The following is a 6,000-nucleotide window of genomic DNA, read 5'->3' on the forward strand; positions in this document are numbered from 1 at the left end:
TAATTTTCTCTTTTCACAAAGAACCTGAGAGCGAGGCAAGACTGTATGCGGACGTCTCTGAAGACAGAATTCCGCTAGAACAAAGACTTCCGCTCGTCTAAAAATAACTTTCGTGGACATGACATATCCCGGCCAACGCCCTGAGCCTACCTCTTTGTCCCCTCATTTTCTCTTGACAATATTTAAGTCTAAGCACCCATTTTAAAAAGGTTAGTTTTCGATTATTGTTGTGATGACCGATTACTTCATGTAAGCTAACCTTTTTAAAATGGGTGCTTAGACTTAAATATTGCTGAACAATGATGTTTAAAAAGGGTTTTTGTGGCTTAAGTAAGCAGTATTCATTTTCCCATTGATTTTATAGGGGGTCAGTAGGGGGGTCAGTAGGGGGGTCAGTTGACCGGGGATCAGTGTTTTGTCAAACCCAATTACTGCTATGTTGACGATTCATATAATTTTCGCAGAGAATTTGTACGTCAACCAAAACAACAACAAGGGATAAAAACTCAACTTATCATTGGAGTGAGACTTCGGTATCGATTCCTGTAAACAATTTGTCGATACTATACTGGTATTTATAAATCATACAATTTTGCTTTACGAGCATGAAATTTAAAACAACAAAGCATTACGTGTTTACATTGGACTGCGTCGCAAGCGTATGACATTTTTATTTCTTCTTGGCCAAGCGCGCAAGTCTTTACGCTACCTCGAAGTAATTTTCGGTTGCATGTTTGACAAAACTCGTCTTCCATATTTTTGAAACTTTAAGACCACTCATTTTGTACTTTAATTTTATGTCTCTAAAACTTCCCTGGTAGAACTTTGTTGAAACACCTTCCCCTCCGCTCAACCATCAGTGACCACATATCATTTCCAAACGGTGGAAAGCTCTTCGCCTCATGCCGTGGTTTGTTTCTTTTATATTTTCCCACAGCCTCGCTCACATCAAGAATAACACGTCACAAATCGGGGCGCTCCAAATGGTCGCGTGAGCAAGTCGAAATTCAAATCTTTTCGGGCTGCAAGCAGTTTAGTGATTTCGGTAGTATGGCGTCGGGTCCGGGAGTTGAACCTGAACTTTTGGTTTTATAGCATTTTTAAAATTATTTTTTACCTTTTTCGCGACACTTATTGGCTTTCGAAAGCAAAATCAGCTACATATATTCAACTGAGTGTGTGGGCCCCAGGACTGGCCGATACCAATTACCGATAGTGTCCGGATAGGCCTTATTCAGGATAGCCGCCATGTTGGTTTTCTAATTGTCATGCAAATTAGCCATGTGTTATGCTGGAGGCAAACATTGGAAAAAAGGCGAATTGCGGAAAATCGGCTCGTCGAAATATTGAAATAAAATTGCTAAAAGTCCATTTAGTATTTTGAATTAAGTACCTTTTATAATAATTTTGTATCTTTGGATTGCCTTTGACAGTTTGACTTTCTACTTCGCTAGCTGATCATTTTTCACTAAAAAACGTCGAAGTAACTTGTGTAATCATTCTATTTTATTACTTAGGTGATAAACATTCAATGAACATGAAACAAATCATCTGTGTGGCTAAGATGTTCGTTATAACCTCTCGAAGTTGTGTTGTTTGCCCCTCAGAAGTGTGTAGCTAATTTGCATGATAATAGCAAATCCAACATGGCGGCCATCGTGAATAAGGTCTATTGGTGTTCACGAGGTCAGCGGTATCACACGGCACGTCTTTCCAGCTCGGAAGAATGTGCAGATAAAGGCTCGATTAATCTGACACGTGTCGATTAATCCTTTTGTGGAAGCTAAAAGGCTGGGGGCAAATCTTGACAGCCCCCAAAAAAGCTAAAATTTCGTCACAAGCTGTCGATAAAAGTGTCTAAAAGTTGCTAAAAAGTTTCTAAAAAGTTGCCAAAAAGTTGCCGAAAAGTTGCTTTTTTTTTTACTTGTTTGCAATTTAAGTTGGTTTTGTTGCGGTTTAGATCATTTAGCGCTTTTTACCGGCCTGATTTCTCTAGCACTGTGCCAACCCTGCTTCCTTTTAAAACACCCAACAATGTTGGGAGTTGTTGGCCAACAACGTTGCGTCCGTTTGCACGGAGTCTTAAGCTTAGCTTACATAATGTGATTGTAATCAATATTTTTATTCTTTTATTCCTTTGCATAAAATAAATACACTCGAATAATCATCTTTGCCTTCAAAAATAGGTTTGTTTGTCAAGAGTTTATCAACCTCAACTTTGTGTGGGCCCAATTCCATTAGTAGGGCTAACGCTCACATGGTTTACATGGGTAGAAAACGGCACTTCACATTACCCTACATTAGTTAATTCTGTTGAAATATATAGTGCTACGCGGCCAACGTTTGCAAAAACGTAACCCTTCCTTGAGTTTGTGCAAAATGGGCGGCTTCGTTGCTTTTTTCATTTAGGAAAACATGATTTATTTACCTCGCCCTGCACCTTTGGTGTATAATACAAGTTCTCCCTTACTTACCATGGGGTGCTTTAGTTTTTGGTGGTAATACTAATTAAAGGCAGGAGCCCATCCTGGAGCGTGCAACTTCCATACAGTGTCTGTGAAACGGCGTTTTCACAAGTAGGTTTATTTTTAGACTAGCCCTTCCCGCGAATTAGGTCAAAAAGCAAAGTCAGTTACGGCTCGGTGACCCTATGACGTCAGCTTAATTTCTTGTAATTAGTCATCGGGCTCCTGTGGGAGTCTCATTAGCGGGAAATTCAATCTAAAAATAACCTTACTTGTGAAAACGCCGTTGCACAAGTGTAGTTAAGTTGCACGCTCCGGGTGATGGGCTCCTAAAGGTTTATTCGCAAAAAAGTTAAAAAAATAATAAAATAACTTAAAATAATGTTAAGCGGCTTTTTCGACACAAACACCCTGGAAACGAGGTTGAATTCACCTGATTTCCCTACAACGATGGTGATCCACTCAGCTCTCTCGATTTCTCATTCGAGCCGAGCGGCCGACAAGCTGGGGCCTGGATCAATCATCGTCTTCAATGCATTATGGGAAGGGAGGAAGGGAGTGAGAATTTTGAAGAAATTTTAAGAAGAGCTTCGGAATTTTTGTTTAAAATTTGTTCTTTCTTATGGCAAAGTCCAGTCAGTCCACGAAGTTTAGAGGAGTGGACGTTGACGAGTTAGATGAAAACAAATTCCAGGACGAAGGAGACGAGGATTCTGGACAAAGCGGTCCCGATGAAAATGAAGTGAACAACTTCCTATTGCAGTATCCTTGTACGCTGACTGTGAACACGTTTAAGAAACTTGTTTATCCTCGAAACTACTTAAGGCCTGAAATATTCCATATAGCACTCGTTTATCGATCGGTATATTTGCTTATGGCTGTGTATTCCTCGACCATTTGCACACCACACTTTTGCACTTTGAGCATTTGCAGCCTTTTTCTGATTTCACTTGCAGTTTACTGTCAGTTCAGGGTAAATAGTGAAGGACGTGGATATATTTTAATGTTTGTGACCTTGACACCGCTAAAGGAAGAAAAATGCAGAAGCACTAAAGGCCGTTTTAACAAATGCACCAATCATGTCCAAGAACCAAGCGGACAAGGTAAAAGCGAAAGGATCACTTCCTCTTAAGTCCTTTGATTTTGCTTTTACACACGTTAAACAAACGCGTACATACACTGTGTGAGCACTTGGATCTTATTTCTGTTGAGAGGGGGTCGGGCACATTTAGGGTCTTGTAGAGTTGGAGTCCCAAGCTTTGCCAGTCAGAATATAAATATTATTGTTCAAGGTGAACATTTCATTTTCATATCCTTAATATAACTTTTGTTTGTGGTTTTTGAAGTTTTTTTAATCGCAAATTTCCGATCAGTGGGTGGTCATTGGTATTTTGCACAACAAGGCCGCGTTTACTCGTAGATTTTTGCTCTTTTTGGAAGGAAGCTGTGGTATTGCCCATTAAAAAGGAAGGTGATCACAAGGAAGCTAATAACATTAGACCTTTCTCCTACCCATCTTGTCAAAAGTATGTGAAAGGTTTGCACTTAAATTATGCCTTGCGTTAGCCAAACAAAAGATTATCTACAAAACAAGGTGGACTAACAAGACATTGCACTCTATGGAGACCTCTCTGTTAATCACAGCAGACGCTATCTTAAGCACAATCAACAATAAGAAAACAACCGCTGTGTGTTACTTGGCATGAGCTAGGGCTTTGATGCAATAAGCCATAGTGTTATAAACTGCTTGATATTGGAATCTCATCTTCCAGTGTAGATTGGTTCAAATAACATTTTATTATCGAGCAGTCAGCTTATTGAACAGTTAAGACAATTCTCTTAATCTAAAGGTGGATTTCCCCTGTCACCTAAATTTTACGTAGGTTACACATGTGAATTGACTGTTTTTACATGGGTAAATAAAAGGAAAGAGATTGTATGAACAGCTTGCATTAAACATAGAAGTTGTACCGCTTTCAACTTTTACGTTAAACACAAGCCGTTCGTATTATATCTTGTATTTTATCTACGCATGTTAAGTCAGTCAATTTCACATCGATAACATACGTAAAATTTACACGGGTAGTGGAAATCTACCTTAAGTGACTCTGTTCAATTGAGGCTAACTTTTTTGCCACTGCCCTTTCAAGTCATTCTTAGTCTAAGTTACAGCCATAATTTGTCCTTTGTCTCATTTTGATCTCATAGAGTTTTGCATTTGAGTTCTACTTAATTCACATTCCATTTATTTCTGAAAAGCCCTCTTTAGGGAGTGTTATTAAAGTTTTTGTATTGTACAATCCAGGGAGTAATAATATTATTGCTCAAGTATTTCATGATTAATTCCTGGGTAATTTATTTTCATGTCAAGAAATTCAGCTACCAATAACGTTTAAAAGAATGTGTCCATGACAAAATACAAGAATGTTGTGGCAGTGCAGTTAATGATTTGACAGCCTTAGCTGTTGGATCCGTTAGATTTTTATACGTGAAGAAAGAAAAGCATTCACATGAAATATTGCACACTTGCTATCCAATTACTCTTGTGACAAAGTGATGTGCAAATGTGTGAAGGTGTCCAGTCAAGGCCCAAATCAGCGTTGACGATAGTTGATCGTGAAAATGGTGCCTGCATGTGCTTATCATTAATGATGTCCCAGGACTATCTGCCGCATATTCAGACTTCAGCTTGTTAATGCTTTCCTTTATCAGGACAAGGCATTTGCCCTAGTCATGCGAGTACTGACTGCTGTTAAGGCGGCTGAAATTGAGAAAGCTGTCAACACATTGGACAAAATGATCAAGATGTCTTGATGAAGTATATATACCGAGGATTTGCTGAACCAACCGAAGGATCAAGTGCTTTATTGCTTACGTGGCATGAAAAGGTAAGCAGCAACTTCCTTTAGGTTGTAAGGTCTAGGCCAAACTTCACACTTCACATGAGGGTAACTAAATAGTCTGAACGAATTAAGTTCATAATAAGTCCGACATTTGACTCAATTAGTTTGACAAATTGTATTTGGATGGACCAACACGTTCTATGTGTTCTACTCAGATTAGAATGTGCAAGGATCGAGGCTATGAGAAATATCGGACTTCTCATGAGTTGAACTTAACTCATAACTTAAAAAATTTGTATGATAATACATATTAATTTTTCACTTTTGCATTTTGTTGGACATTAACCCATTCACACCTAAAGCAGCCCTATTCGGCAAGTAAACTCATGTGGCATTAGCCACAGTAAAATCCATAAAAGTCTTGTTCTCAGGTGACAAGGGGGTTAAAAGGGACATGTTTTTGAGTGGTTCTAGATGTTGTGAACCCATTCATATCTAAAGCAGCCTCATTCAGCGAGTAAAATTATCTGGCATTAGCCAGAGTTAAAATCTACAAAAGGCTCCCTCTTACATTAGCCAGGGAACGTTTAAGTTAGAGCTTTGACCCCAACAATTAATTTGGATCAACGTGAACTAACCATTTAGGTTGTCCCTCATGTGAGGTTCGATGTTAGGCCTGGCCCTAAGCATTC

At 39.0% G+C, this 6,000-nt stretch overlaps 1 pseudogene; it reads left to right on the forward strand.

The window, feature by feature from the left end:
* The first annotated feature begins 2,999 nt into the window (after window positions 1-2,999).
* Window positions 3,000-5,389, forward strand: LOC138010492 (actin-related protein 2/3 complex subunit 5-C-like; annotated as a pseudogene).
* Window positions 5,390-6,000: the final 611 nt, after the last annotated feature.

This window comes from Montipora foliosa, chromosome 7, assembly GCF_036669935.1.
Source record: "Montipora foliosa isolate CH-2021 chromosome 7, ASM3666993v2, whole genome shotgun sequence".
Lineage (NCBI taxonomy): Eukaryota > Metazoa > Cnidaria > Anthozoa > Scleractinia > Acroporidae > Montipora > Montipora foliosa.